At 39.4% G+C, this 14,294-nt stretch overlaps 1 protein-coding gene across 1 annotated transcript in view; it reads left to right on the forward strand.

Moving 5' to 3' along the window:
- LOC128653286 (amine oxidase [flavin-containing] A) overlaps positions 1-14,294 on the forward strand; it is a 468,419-nt gene that overhangs the window by 419,219 nt on the left and 34,906 nt on the right. The gene's annotated exons all lie outside the window — the stretch shown is intronic.

Here is a 14,294-nt window from a genome sequence, read left to right on the forward strand (position 1 = left end):
ATTTCTCTGCGGCTGACTGCTTGGAGATTGAATGATTGATTTTATCAAAACGTGGTTTCTCCGAGTCGGTCATTGATGCCTTAATTCAGGCTTGAAAGCCTGTCACCAGGAAAATCTATCATGGTGTAAATATCTTCATTGGTGTGAATCCAAGGGTTACTCATGGAGTAAAGTCAGGATTCCTAGGATATTATCCTTTCTCCAAGAAGGATTGGAGAAGGGATTGTCAGCTAGTTCCTTAAAGGAACAGATTTCTGCTTTGTCTATTCTTCTGCACAAGCGTCTGGCAGATGTTCCAGACGTTCAGGCGTTTTGTCAGGCTTTAGTTAGAATCAAGCCTGTGTTTAAACCTGTTGCTCCGCCATGGAGTTTAAATTTAGTTCTTAAAGTTCTTTAAGGGGTTCCGTTTGAACCTCTGCATTCCATAGATATCAAGCTTTTATCTTGGAAAGTTCTGTTTTTGGTAGCTATCTCTTCGGCTCGAAGAGTTTCAGAGTTATCTGCCTTACAGTGTGATTCCCCTTATCTGATCTTCCATGCAGATAAGGTAGTTTTGCATACCAAACCTGGGTTTCTTCCTAAGGTGGTATCTAATAAGAATATCAATCAGGAGATTGTTGTTCCGTCACTGTGTCCTAATCCTTCTTCAAAGAAGGAACGTCTATTACACAATCTTGACGTGGTTCGTGCTTTAAAGTTTTATTTAGCTACTAAGGATTTTCGTCAAGCATCTGCATTGTTTTTGGTCTACTCTGGACAGAGGAGAGGCCTAAAGGCTTCGGCATCTTCTCTTTCTTTTTGGCTGAGAAGCATAATCCGTTTAGCTTATGAGACTGCTGACCAGCAGCCTTCTGAAAGAATTACAGCTCATTCCACTAGAGCGGTAGCTTCCACATGGGCTTTTAAAAATGAGGCCTCTGTTGAACAATTTGTAAGGCGGCAACTTGGTCTTCGCTTCATACTTTTTCTAAATTCTACAAATTTGATACTTTTGCTTCCTCTGAGGCTATTTTTGGGAGAAAGGTCTTGCAGGCAGTGGTGCCTTCCGTTTAAGTTCCTGCCTTGTCCCTCCCTTCATCCGTGTCCTAAAGCTTTGGTATTGGTATCCCACAAGTAATGGATGAACCCGTGGACTGGATACACTTTACAAGAGAAAACAAAATTTATGCTTACCTGATAAATTTCTTTCTCTTGTGGTGTATCCAGTCCACGGCCCGCCCTGTCACTTTAAGGCAGGTGTTTTTTATTTTTAAACTACAGTCACCACTGTACCCTATAGTTTCTCCTTTTTTCTTGCTTGTCTTCGGTCGAATGACTGGGAATGGCAGTTAGGGGAGGAGCTATATAGACAGCTCTGCTGTGGGTGTCCTCTTGCAACTTCCTGTTGGGAAGGAGAATATCCCACAAGTAATGGATGAACCCGTGGACTGGATACCCCACAAGAGAAAGAAATTTATCAGGTAAGCATACATTTTGTTTTTTCAAAGAATTTAACCCTCTCAGAGCCATCTGCCTTCCAGGATATTGGTGTCCTTGACATGCCTCAACTTTCTCCTCCGACATCCCCGTCCCTAGCAGCTACACAAGCAGTGCCCTGTGGTTCCTCCCAGTCAGTACCTGGGGAGTATTTTTATCTGGTGATTTTGCAGCGCAGCTTTCTTCTACATTGTCTGCAGCCCTGAGTGCCTTACCTATCTCGGGTAAGAGGAAGAGAAAATCTAAGAATATTTCCTCTAAATCAGGAATTTCTGATAACGCCAAGGTCAGCTTATTTCAATTATCTGAGGATGACGGTTCTTCAGAGCTTCTGAGGGCAAAATATCTGATTCTGAATCTGCTGTAGTTAGTACAGAGGATTCAGAGGAGGTTAGTTTTCGATTTAAGCATGAGCACCTCCGCTTACTACTTAAGGAGGTTTTGGCTACTCTGGAGGATTCGGAGTCACTGAAACTCCTAAGGTCAATAGACTTTTATAGAGTTTGTGAGATTAAACCTAGATCAGTGGAAGTATTTCCTATTCCTAATCGTATGTCGGACAGTATTTCTCAGGAATGGGATAAACCGGGTGTTCCCTTTACCCCATCTCCTGTTTTTAAGAAATATGTTTCCTGTTGCAGTCTCTGTGTGGGATCTTTGGCGTACTATTCCTAAGGTGGATGGGGCTATATCCACATTAGCTAAAAGAACTGTGATTCCTCTAGAGGATAGTACCTCTTTCAAGGACCCTATGGACAGAAACCTGGAAGGGTACTTAAGAAAGATTTTTCTTCACCGAGGGCTGCTATGGCACCCAGTTGCTAGTATGGCAGTGGTTACGGGCGCGGCTTCATATTGGAGCGACTCCTTATCTGAACTAATTTTGGAGGAGACTACTGTGGAAGAGATCCAAGACAGGATCAAGGCTTTAAAAATGGCTAATACCTTAATTTTTGCCATTCTATATCGCAGAGCCTTGTGTCTAAAGTCTTTGTCGGCAGACATGGTTTCCAAGTCTAGACTTCTGTCTCTTCCTTTTGAAGGAAAGACCTTGTTTGGTCCTGGTCTGGCTGACATCATTTCCATGGTCACGGGTGGAAAGGGAGCCTTTCTGCCTCAGGATAAGAAGGTTAAAACAAAGGATCGCCAGACTTCTAATTTTCATTCCTTCAAGAGACAAACATCCTCTTCTTCCAAACCTGAACAGACCAAATCCTCCTGGAGATCCAACCAACCTTGGAGGATAAGCAGTCCAAGAAGCCTTCCTCTGAGAACAAAGCAGCATGAATGGTTCGCCCCTGATCCGAGTATGGATCAAGTAGGTGGCAGACTTTTGTTTTTTCAAGAGGCTTGGATTTGTGATGTTCTCGATCCTTGGACGGTGGAGTTAGTCTCGCAGGGATACAAGATAGGTTTCAAATCTCGTCCTCCGAAAAGCAGATTTCTCTTGTCAAGATTATCTGAAAACCAGGAAAAGAGAGAGGCGTTCTTAAACTGCGTAAAGGATCTCACTTCTCTAGGAGTGATCGCTCCTGTTCCCCTGGCAGAACAGGGTCGAGGATTCTATTCCAACCTTTTCGTGGTTCCCAAGATGGAGGGAACCTTTCGACCTATTCTAGACCTGAAGTGCCTCAACAAATTTCTCAGGGTTCCGTCCTTCAAAATGGAGACTATTCGTTCTATTCTCCCCTTAGTTCAGGAGGGTCAGTGCATGACCACCATCGACCTGAAGGATTCTTACCTTCATGTTCCTATCCATAAGGATCATTTTAAATTCCTACGGTTTGCCTTCCTGGACAAACACTTCCAATTTGTAGCCCTGCCGTTTGGCCTAGCCACTGCCCCCCCCCCCCCCTGAATCTTTACAAAGGTTCTAGGGGCTCTTTTGGCAATAGCCAGATCTCAAGGATTTGCGGTGGCACCATACCTGGATGATATCTTGGTTCTTTTCATTTAGCAAAATTCTGTATGGATTCTCTGTTATTGATTCTCTGCTCTCACGGGTGGAAGGTGAATCTGGACAAGAGTTCATTGGTAACATTTGCTAGGGTATGTTTTTTGGGGACGATCATAGACTCAATCTCGATGAAGATTTTCTTAACTGAAGTCAGAAAATCCAAACTTCTTTCTGCCTGTCTTTCTCTTCAGTCATCTGTCCAACCCTTGGTGGCTCAGTGTATAGAAGTAATTGGTCTTTTGGTGGCTTCCATTGATTTTATTCCTTTTGCTCGATTCCATCTGAGACCTCTACAGTTATGTATGCTCAGACAGTGTAACGGAGACCACTCAGACCTCTCTCAGAGGACAACTTAACGAGAGACTTTCTGTCCTGGTGGCTCTCTCAGGACCATCTGTCCCAAGGCACATGCTTCTTGAGACCATCCTGGGAGATTGTGACTACAGATGCCAGCCTTTCCGGTTCGGTAGCAGTTTGAGGTTCCTTAAATAGCTCAGGGAATCTGGACTCAGTCGGAGTCTGTCCTTCCAATAAATATCTTAGAGTTGAGAGCAATCTTCAATGCTCTGATAGCTTGGCCCCAATTGAGTTTGATCCGATTTATCAGATTTCATTTGGACATCACTTTGGTGGCTTATATCAACCAGCAGCGAGGAACAAGGAATTCCCTAGTGATGAAGGAGGTTACTTGCATCCTTTGGTGGGCGGAGTCTCACAACTGCCACATTTCTGCCATTCACATACCAGGTGTGGACAACTGGGAGACGAATTACCTGAGCAGGCAGACGTTTCACCCAGGGGAGTGGGCACTTCATCCGGCGGTATTCTCAATGATAACTCTCAGATGGGGGTTCCAGAATTGTACTTAATGGCTTCTCGTCTAAACTCCAAGCTGCGGATCCAGATCAAGGGATCTGCAAGCAGTTCTGGTGGACGCCCTAGCGGTTCCGTGGGGTTTCGGTCTGATTTACCTGTTCCCACCGTTTGCCCTCCTTCCTCAGGTGATAGCCCGTATCAAACAGGAGCAGGCTTCGAAGATTCTAATTGCTCCAGCTTGGCCTCGCAGAATTTCGTTTGCGGACCTGGTGAGGATGTCGTCCTTTCTCCGTGGAAATACCTTCTACTTCAGGGTCCTTTTCTTCACCCAAATATTGATTCTATGAAGCTGACTGCGTGGAGATTGGCTAGATGAGGTTTTTCTGAAAAGGTGATTGACAGCTTGATCCAGGCTCGTGAACCGGTAACTCGGTGTAAGGTGTAGAATGAAATAGGAATATCTAAATATGTTTTCCACACAGTATCACAAATAATCGGGATTAAAAACAAAGTAATCCTTAGTCTGCTCATATACTGTGGGTCAACAGAGGTTGAATTATACAGTCTCTATTGTAAGATAGCTATTCAATTCATATTTTCAATTCCATAAACTGAGATTCAAAAGGTAAAAAGTTCATCAGAATGAATAGCAGTGACTTAAGTTAAACTTGAACCTGTATAGTTTTAACTTGCTTTTACAGATTCAGACACAGCAGACGTATTAGATCAATCATTTAAACAGAATGACTTCAATTTGCATATAGTTCAGGTCAGGTAAGTAAATATGTGCAGTAAGTTAAATACAAACTGAAATTTAGCATAGGATAAACACAGTGCAGACTGAAATATTTATTTTAGAGTATCTTACTTGAAATAGTCCTTAGCTGGTGCTGTAGAATTTACTTACTGACCGCAGCTGCTGTAAAGGAGTTGTTTGCTGATGAGCTGGAAGTAACACACCACAAATCTGAGACAATAGGAAACTGTAGAAATTATAGTGATAAGGGTAAATGCAATCCTTATGTGGCAGGGTAAAGTTCATTAAACACCAGAGAAGCTAAAATGAAACTTGAGACAAATGCAGATGAAATAACTGGAGCAAAGCGGGCAATACTTAGCTTGTAAACTGTGAGAGGAAGAGGATGAGCTGCAGCTGTAGTAGTTCCTTTGAGAGGCTTAGAGTTTCTGCAGGAATCTGCAGGCTGAATCACACCTGTTGATCCAAATTACTAAGCAAGGTAGGTAAGGGGGAGGAGAGCTTTATAGTGAGGCATTAAAGGGACAGAGTATATGCAGCAAATCCATGACACTCGGAAGATATACCATAAGGTTTGGCGCACATACCTTTCCTGGTGCGAGTCTCTGGGTTTCTCTTGGCGTAAGATGAGAGTTCCCTGTATTCTATAAGATGGTCCTTCGTAATAAATTGGGATTTCTTCCTAAGGTGCTTTTGGACCGCAATATCAATCAGGAAATTGTCGTTCCTTCGTTCTGTCCTAATCCTTCTTCTCAGAAAGAATTTCAGTTACACAACCTGGATGTAGTTTGTGCTCTAAAATTCTATCTCCAGGCTACTCAGGATTCTTCTGCGCTTTTCCATCTAAAAGGGAGGAAAGTCCACTGCTTCATTCATCACTTGTGGGAAATAAAAACCTGGCCACCAGGAGGAGGCAAAGATACCTCAGCCAAAGGCTTAAATACCTCCCCCCACTCCCCTTATCCCCCAGTCATTCTTTGCCTTTCGTCACAGGAGGTTGGCAGAGAAATGTTGGAAGATTCGGAGTAGTCTCTTATGGAGGGTAGTACTCTTCGCAATGGGACTGGAATTTTAAATAGTCCTGTCAGCCTCTCAGTGAGAGCATGGGTGAAAGTTAGAGTCTGGAGATGCAATGGAAGTTCTAATGCGAAACCATCCAGACTCATATTAACAGCTCCGTAAGCAATCCGCGTTGATGAGTTTCCCTGACTGCTTTTCTTCTCTCAAGTCCATGTCAGGAGTGACACTACTAACCTGTCACACTTGAAGGGCCGTGTTCCTGTTCCACGGCATTGATTCTGGTAAGATCATTTCATTATATATATATATATATATATATATATATGTGATAACGTAAGAAGACAGGGTCACAGTGTGACTCATTTTATCTGTATAGAATCTAGGGTAATACCCTCAGAAGGGGGTTATGGAACATAGCCGGGGAGTAGCTATTTTCTTCCATAAAAATTTGGAATATGAGATAGTTAAAGGGCCACTGTAAGTAAATATTTTCTATGCCTGTTACTAACTAACTACCCCAAATACGCTTTTTATCAATAGCATTTCATTAACATATCTCTACTGTATATCAGAAATCTTGTCTGCAAATTTAATTGTTTTCCAAACCCACTCCGTGGGTATCCTTTGCTCTGTACCAATCCGTTTACAGTACCTAGGTTTCAAAATGGCGCTTTAAACACAAAGTTATTGGTTTAAGCATTTTGAACATGCAGTGCTGAGAATAGTGGGCAGGATAACGTGACATCATCGGCGAATAAAAGATATAACTTTTAGAACATTATGAAACTTTGTTTTGGAGAAAATATAGGTCAGTAGGTTTTAATTAATGTTTATTAACTTTAATATGTTAGTTGTTTAGCTTAAAAATTATAACAGAAAGTAATCCTTTAAATGTGAATTAGACCCGGAAGGCCGCTACATTATTATGCAGCTACGATTAGATAAACGCATTTGGTCATTCTGCAACCTATACGGGCCAAACAAATTTGATAAAGAATTTTGGAGTAATTGGAGAAAAAATGATTCCCCCTCTGGGGACAAAATTTGATAGTTCTGGGAGATTTTAATATGGCATTGAATCCTGCTATTGATAGATTCAGGCAAACAAATACACAAATTTATATGCAAGAATCAAAATTGTTTAGAATTTTTTTTAAAAGTGCTCGAGGTGAAAGACATTTGGAGGCTACAACACCCTGATGAGCTTAATTTCTCTTGTGAATCTAGAGCGTATAAAAATTTCTCTAGAATTGATTTATTTTTAATAGATAAGTCTTTATTAAAATGGGATATGGATACTAAAATCAATGAGATCCTCTTATCGGATCATGCGATTATATGCCTACATATAAAAACTAGGAAGGAAACCCCAAAAAATAATTTTTGCTTCCCAAAATATATGAGCAATAATAGTCAATTCTGTAATTTGCTGGTTAATACATGGAAAGATTTTTTAAACATCAACGACACATATATAGATAAACCGGAGATTTTATGGGAAGCGGGGAAAGCTGTACTCCGGGGAGAGATCTTAGCATATATGTGCAGGCTAAAAAAGAACAGGGCACGGGAAATGCAGCTAGCGAGTCAACTAAAGAATGAATATAACCTCTACCTTAATAATCCACAGATAAATACTTGGGATAAATAATAAACAGGCAAAGTGTGAATGAGAAATCTTCCTGAAACGGAAATGGGTTATGGAAGGATTAAAAGCTTGGGCATTTTTCTAGGGTCCTCAAGGTATCTCCGCTGGGTACCTGTCAAAATTGGTCAAGTTTAAAAAGAATAAGAATATAATCACAAATATAAGGGAAGAGGATAGAAACTACACCCATACTTCTGAAATTAGACAGGCGTTCTTCAGGTATTATCAAAAACTATATTCTGCAGAGTCAATTGATGAAAAAGCAAAAGAGGAATTTTGGCAAAACATTAACATACCAAAAATCCCAGCTGAGGCGCTTAATACTATTAATCAAAGATTTTCAGAGATAGAAATTATTGCGGCTATTAAAAAAATAAAAAACAATAAAGCACCAGGCCCGGACGAACTTCCGGCCGAATTCTACAAAATTATTAGACAAGAGGTGGCAGGTACATTAGGTAATTTTTTTGAACAAATATGATGTTAATAATAATAAGCATTCACAATACTTTGCTGATTCTATTATTACGTTAGTACATAAGAAAGGTTAAAAATCCTGAAGAACTAGGGTCTTATAGACCCATTTCTCTCTTAAACGTAGATTATAAGCTGCTGATGGTAATTATTGCAGAAAAGTTAAAAAAAAGTCATGGGAGAGATTATACACCAGGACAAGACAGAATTTATGCCAGGTAGGAATGTTGTGAGGAACATTAGACGTGTACTATTAACCCTAGAATATTATTATGATAGAAACCAGAGAAATAAGAAACAAAGTAGGGGAGATTTGGCCCTGTTAGCAGTAGACACAGAAAAAGTGTTTGCCGCTATCACGTGGGACCACTTATTTACAGCATTAAATAAATTTGGCTTCCAAGGAAACCTACTTAGCCTGACTAAATTGATTTATAATAATCCTAGATCGCAACTCCTGGTGAACTCAGAACTATCACAACATATTACCCTGCATAAAGGGACAAGGCAAGGATGCCCGCTCTCGCCACTATTATTCAATATTTCGCTTGAACTTTTGGCAATTTTTCTAAGGCAAGAACTAGATGGTATCAGACTTGGCAAATATAATATGAAAATCTCATTATACGCTGATGATATCCTGTTTCTATATAACACCCCTGAAAGTATACCGAAATGTTTAAACATAATAGTTGCTTATAGTACATTTTCTGGGTATAAAATGAATATGAAAAAATCAGAAATATTATGGATACATATAAACTATAATAGCTACACTAGGCACGGATTCCAAGAGGTTCAACAGTTAAAATATTTAGGCTTAAACCTTAGTAAAAACCTGAATGAATAGTATAATCTTAATTATAGGGAAATATTTGAGAAATTGCCCCAGGAGCTAGCAAAATGGAATTTGTATAAGTTATGATTATCGGCGAAGATCATGTTAATCAAAACAATAATTTTTCCAAAAATTTTGTTTTTACTACAAAACCTACCACTATTTATAGAGAAGGCAGACGTACTTAAATATAACAAAATCGTAGCACAATTTTTATGGAACAATAATAAATCACGATTAGCAATGGGTAAATTGTTACAGCATAGGAAAGATGGGGGTTTTGCGCTCCTGTGTCTTAAATATTATAACTTGGTGGCATTGGTAACATTTTCTGTAGACTGGCTGGTTGAGGGGGATTATGTAACATACTATAAGCCTGAGTCAGAGATAATAGCCCCATTTGATCTTAAGACAGCCCTTCATATTGAATGGAAAAAAACTCCTAGTAATGTTAGTGAATTGTTGACCTTTGCTAATATTTTATTGGCATGGCAGAAATACTGTATTTTCTTGAATAAACCATTCCAAATATCCCACTATTGCCCAATAGTGGGCATGTCTGATTTTTCACCAGGCTTACATGATCAGGTTTTTAAAGAGTGGAAAGAGAAAGGCCTAATATACTGGACTCAGCTTAAACAAGAGAGTACAGATAATATACAATCAATTCCAGAAATAGTGGCTAAATTCCACCTGTCCCTGAAATTTTTTTATGCATATTTACAGACCAGGAGTTATTTTAACCAATAATGCCATTTATTCGGCACAGAGTGGGCTTGGCAGGAGATAGAGTCATATAAAGGACTGATAAGATCAATTACAGTATGGTACAATATATTGATGGTTAAATCTGGGGCAATGCAACTAGACAATATTAAAGTTTATTTGAATAAGTTTTTCTCTCAAGCACAGACACAAGATGTTCAAAAAGTCTTAGTAACATGGAAGCTGCTACAGTGGTTTGTAGCTGAAGGAATCACAATTCAAATTATTGAATAACTACTATCTAACCCCTGATAGAATAAACAAATGGGCAGATATATCACTATGATGTAAATGTTATAAATGCAGGGCAGATAAAGCTGACATTATGCATTGTCTTTGGTTCCGCCCGAAAATTATACAATATTGGGGGAAAGTGAACTTCTGGCTCAACAAATTTTTATGTGTTAAAATATCCCTCTCTCCAGCCAATGTTTTTTGCTCCATAATGAATGTGAATATAAAAGTGATAAACTCCTCATAAACTTAACTATTATGGCAGCACGTAATATAATTCTTAGAAACTGGAAGGCTGTTGAAGCTCCAAGTTTGAAAGAATTAATAAACAGCATGAATATACAGATGACCACCGAGCTACTTGATATTAAGCCTTGCACTGAAAAGAGACTTAAAACTTTTTTTTCTAAATGGTTAAATATAATCAGGTAATGGCCACTTACGACACAAATTTAATTTATCCTCCCCAAACAAAATGCCCCTGAGTCTATTCTACTCATATTAAAAAAAAATAAAAAAATATCTTGCAACAGTGGGGGTTGGTCCGACTTTATTGACATTATCAAGATGGGGGGGACCGGTGGTTGGGGGTGTGTGAGGAGGGGGGGTGTTTTTTTTTTTGGTTTTTTTTTTCCTCGTTCTGTCTTGAGTTAGGGGTTAGTTTTGTAATCTTTGTCTGATGCAGGTAACAATTCCAAAGGATACGTTACTCGATAGTTATTGAGTACAGCTAATAAATGTACAGGGTACCACATAGAGGTATATAGGCTACAGACATGCTTGATGTGATAATAGATAAAATGGTATATGCTATTTATTTTCTGGTTATAATCAAAACCGGTACCTCCAGATAGTATGACAGGCTAAAAGTAGATTGGAAGGTGGTATCTGATAATGACCATAATACTTATATGGTAATAGAGGTACATAAAATACTAGGACCTTGATGTATAGCTAATTTTATGGAGCTGTGTCTCTGGATAAGATACCTGTAAATGTTTTTGTTTGTGTTTTACACTATTTTGTTTCTGTAATATTGGACATTTAATAAAAATGATTGAAAATTAAAAAAAAAAAAGAGAGGATTTTCGGAGAGAGTGATTGATACTCTCGTTCAGGCCAGGAAACCGATTACTAAACACATCTACCATAAGGTGTGGAGGACCTACTTGTCCTGGTGTGAGGAATGAGGATACCCATGGCATAAGGTCAGGGTATCCTGGATTTTGGCCTTTCTTCAGGACGGTCTAGATAAGGGCCTTGCCACCAGTTCCCCAAGGGGACAGATCTCAGCTTTATCTGTACTGTTACATAAGAAGCTTGCGGAGCTTCCTGACATTCAGTCCTTTGTTCAGACTCTGGTTAGGATCAGACCTGTCTTCAGGAATCCAGCTCCTCCTTGGAGCTTAAACTTGGTTCTTAAGGTTTTTTCAGAGGGCTCCGTTTGAGCCTATGTATGCCCTTGAAATAAAGATTCTCTCCTGGAAGGTCCTGTTGTTATTGGCTATTGCATCGGCACGCAGAGTCTCTGAGTTGGCGGCCTTGCAATGTGAGCCTCCCTACTTAGTTTTTCATGCTGATAAGGCTGTTCTTCACACTGGATTGGGATTAATTTCCAAGGTAGTGTCGAGTCTTAACATCAATCAGGAAATAGTAGTTCCTACCTTGTGCCTTAACCCTTCTTCTTCGAAGGAGAGGTTACTTCATAATTTGGATGTGTTCCGAGCTTTGAAGTTTTATCTTCAAGTCATAAAGGAGTTCAGACAGACGTCGTCCTTATTTGTTGTGTATTCTGGAAGTCGCAGGGGACAGATGGCCTCTGCAACTTCTTTATCTTTTTTATCACAAGCCTCCTCAGGGGATTACGGTTTACTCGACTAGAGCTGCGACTATGGAGCAGATTTGTAAGACAGCTACTTGGTCCTCTTTACATACTTTGTCAAAATTTTATAAGTTTCACGTTTGCTTCGGTGGAAGCAGCTTTTGGGAGGAAGGTTCTGCAGGCTGTGGTGCCCTCAGTATAGGGTCCTCCTCCTTTAGCAGACACATCAGATCCCCAGCGCTCACCACTTCCACGTCTTCTCCGGCAGCGTGTCTTCAGCGAGTGCACACGTCATCAGCCTGCTTCCAAGTGAGGGTGTCGTAAGACAGCGTCGTCGTTAGGACGCCAAACAAAGTGCAAACAGAAATTCAGTAAGTCTATAGCAACTCCTCCCCAGGAAAAGCACAGTGACTCTTGTAGTAAAAGTAGAAAAGTCTTTATTGGTAGTAGAGCGTAGATAAAAACAGGGATGTGAGATACAACTCACAAATTCAAAATTGGTGTTCCAGTATTGCAAGACACGGCAAACATGTTTCGTGTGGGGCCTCCACACTTGTTCACTGCTGAACTTTGAATTTCTGTCCTCCTCCTTTACCCTCCTGTTTTCATTCAGTCTCCTCTAGAGCTTGGGTATTCCCACAAGTGATGAATGAAGCAATGGACTTTGCACCCGCCCGTTCTCTGGTGGGCAGACCTAAATTTATTTTTATCTTCTGGCACCATTTATACCCTGATATTTCTCCTACTATTCCTTGTTCCCTTGGCAGAATGACTGGGGGATGAGGGGAGTAGGGGAGGTATTTAAGCCTTTGGCTGGGGTGTCTTTGCCTCCTCCTGGTGGTTCCCACAAGTGATGAATGAAGCAGTGGACTCTCCTCCCCACGATGGAAATTAAATTATCAGGTAAGCATAATTTATGTTTTTGTAGTTTTTTCTGTCAAATGTAAGGGCCAGAAGGCCATGTTTTCTACTCTTTATTTTTGGTTAAGGAGTGTTATTCGTTTTGTTTATGAGACAGTTGGACAACAATCTCCTGAGAGGATTATGGCTCATTCAACTAGGACTGTTTCTTCTTCTTGGGCCTTTAAAAACGAGGCTTCTGTGGAGCAAATTTGCAAGGCGGCAACTTAATCCTCGTTGCATACATTTTCTAAATTTATGCTTACCTGATAAATTATTTTCTTTCCTGGCATGGAGAGTCCACTACCCACCCTTGTCTAATTTCAAGATGGCTTATTTTATTTGGCTTTTCTCTAAAACTTCAGGCACCTCTATACCCTTGGTGTTCCTCTTCTCTTTCCATGTTCCCTCGGCTGAATGACTTTGGGTTATGTGAAGTGGGAGGGATACTTATAGCTTTGCTGGGGTGTTCTTTGCTTCCTCCTGGTGACCAGGAGTTGAATTCCCACTAGTAATTAGAATGTATTTGTGGACTCTCCATCTCAGGAAAGAAAATAATTTATCAGGTAAGCATACATTTTGTTTTTAGGCATCAAAATAAATGTGATATTATGTGAAATTCTATATAGAATGACTTTTGGTAGAACTATTTTATGTTGGTTTTTTTTTGGACAGCTAGGAACATGCATACATTGTCAATATGGGGTAAGCCTCCCCTTTGAGGTGTAATTGTAAATTTATGTAATATTTGTATGGTTATATATTTTATACCTACTTAGTTTCTACATAAAACGCAAGATGTGCATAGTGCCAAAAATAATAAATGTTCTCTTCTGATTTCTAATTAAATTACATTTTAACTGAACAATATACCTAATGCTGCTGTTTTGGGGAGATTAATTAATTATTCTAATTGTGAAACAATAAAATGTGGGTTTGAAATATTTAAGTAATAATCACTCCCATGCTGCTATTTATTACAAACACCATAGGAAATTAATGTAATGTATTTTTTATTATTATTATTTTTTGCATGGTGGTGTTTTACCAATTTATAATATTTTAGAAAATAAAAGATATTTTTTTTAATGTGTTTAATCTGCTGAGCTAAAATTAGGTATCATTTCTGTGGGTAATTTACAGAAAAAAATGTAATTTATATGTAAATGGGACTAGGGAGACGTACAACTATAAACACCTCTAGCACAGAGGTAAGAAAATGGCTCCGCAGCAAAAGGTTTAAGCACCATTTGCTTTTGTGAAGAGATGGTGCTTTTCCCACACTCCCTAGAGAGCAAATTATGTAACCTGCAAAGGGTGCAAATAAAATAGCTGGTATAGGGAATTTTTTTTAGCAATTTGAAAACCTAGGTTACAGATTTTTCCTTTTGGCCTCTCCAGGGAACATGGGACAAGGTACAATTTTTAAGGAAAAGCAACAAAAAAAAAGAGAAGTGTTTAAAGTTTCTTTAATTGCATATTCTTTATGCTTCCTGCATCTTTTCTATGCTTTTCTAATTGTGCTTCTTAATTACATAAGTCATTTTCTCCTTTTCATAATAAAACACAATGTACATTTAACAATTC

The sequence above is a fragment of the Bombina bombina genome, chromosome 3 (genome assembly GCF_027579735.1).
Source record: "Bombina bombina isolate aBomBom1 chromosome 3, aBomBom1.pri, whole genome shotgun sequence".
Taxonomy (NCBI): domain Eukaryota; kingdom Metazoa; phylum Chordata; class Amphibia; order Anura; family Bombinatoridae; genus Bombina; species Bombina bombina.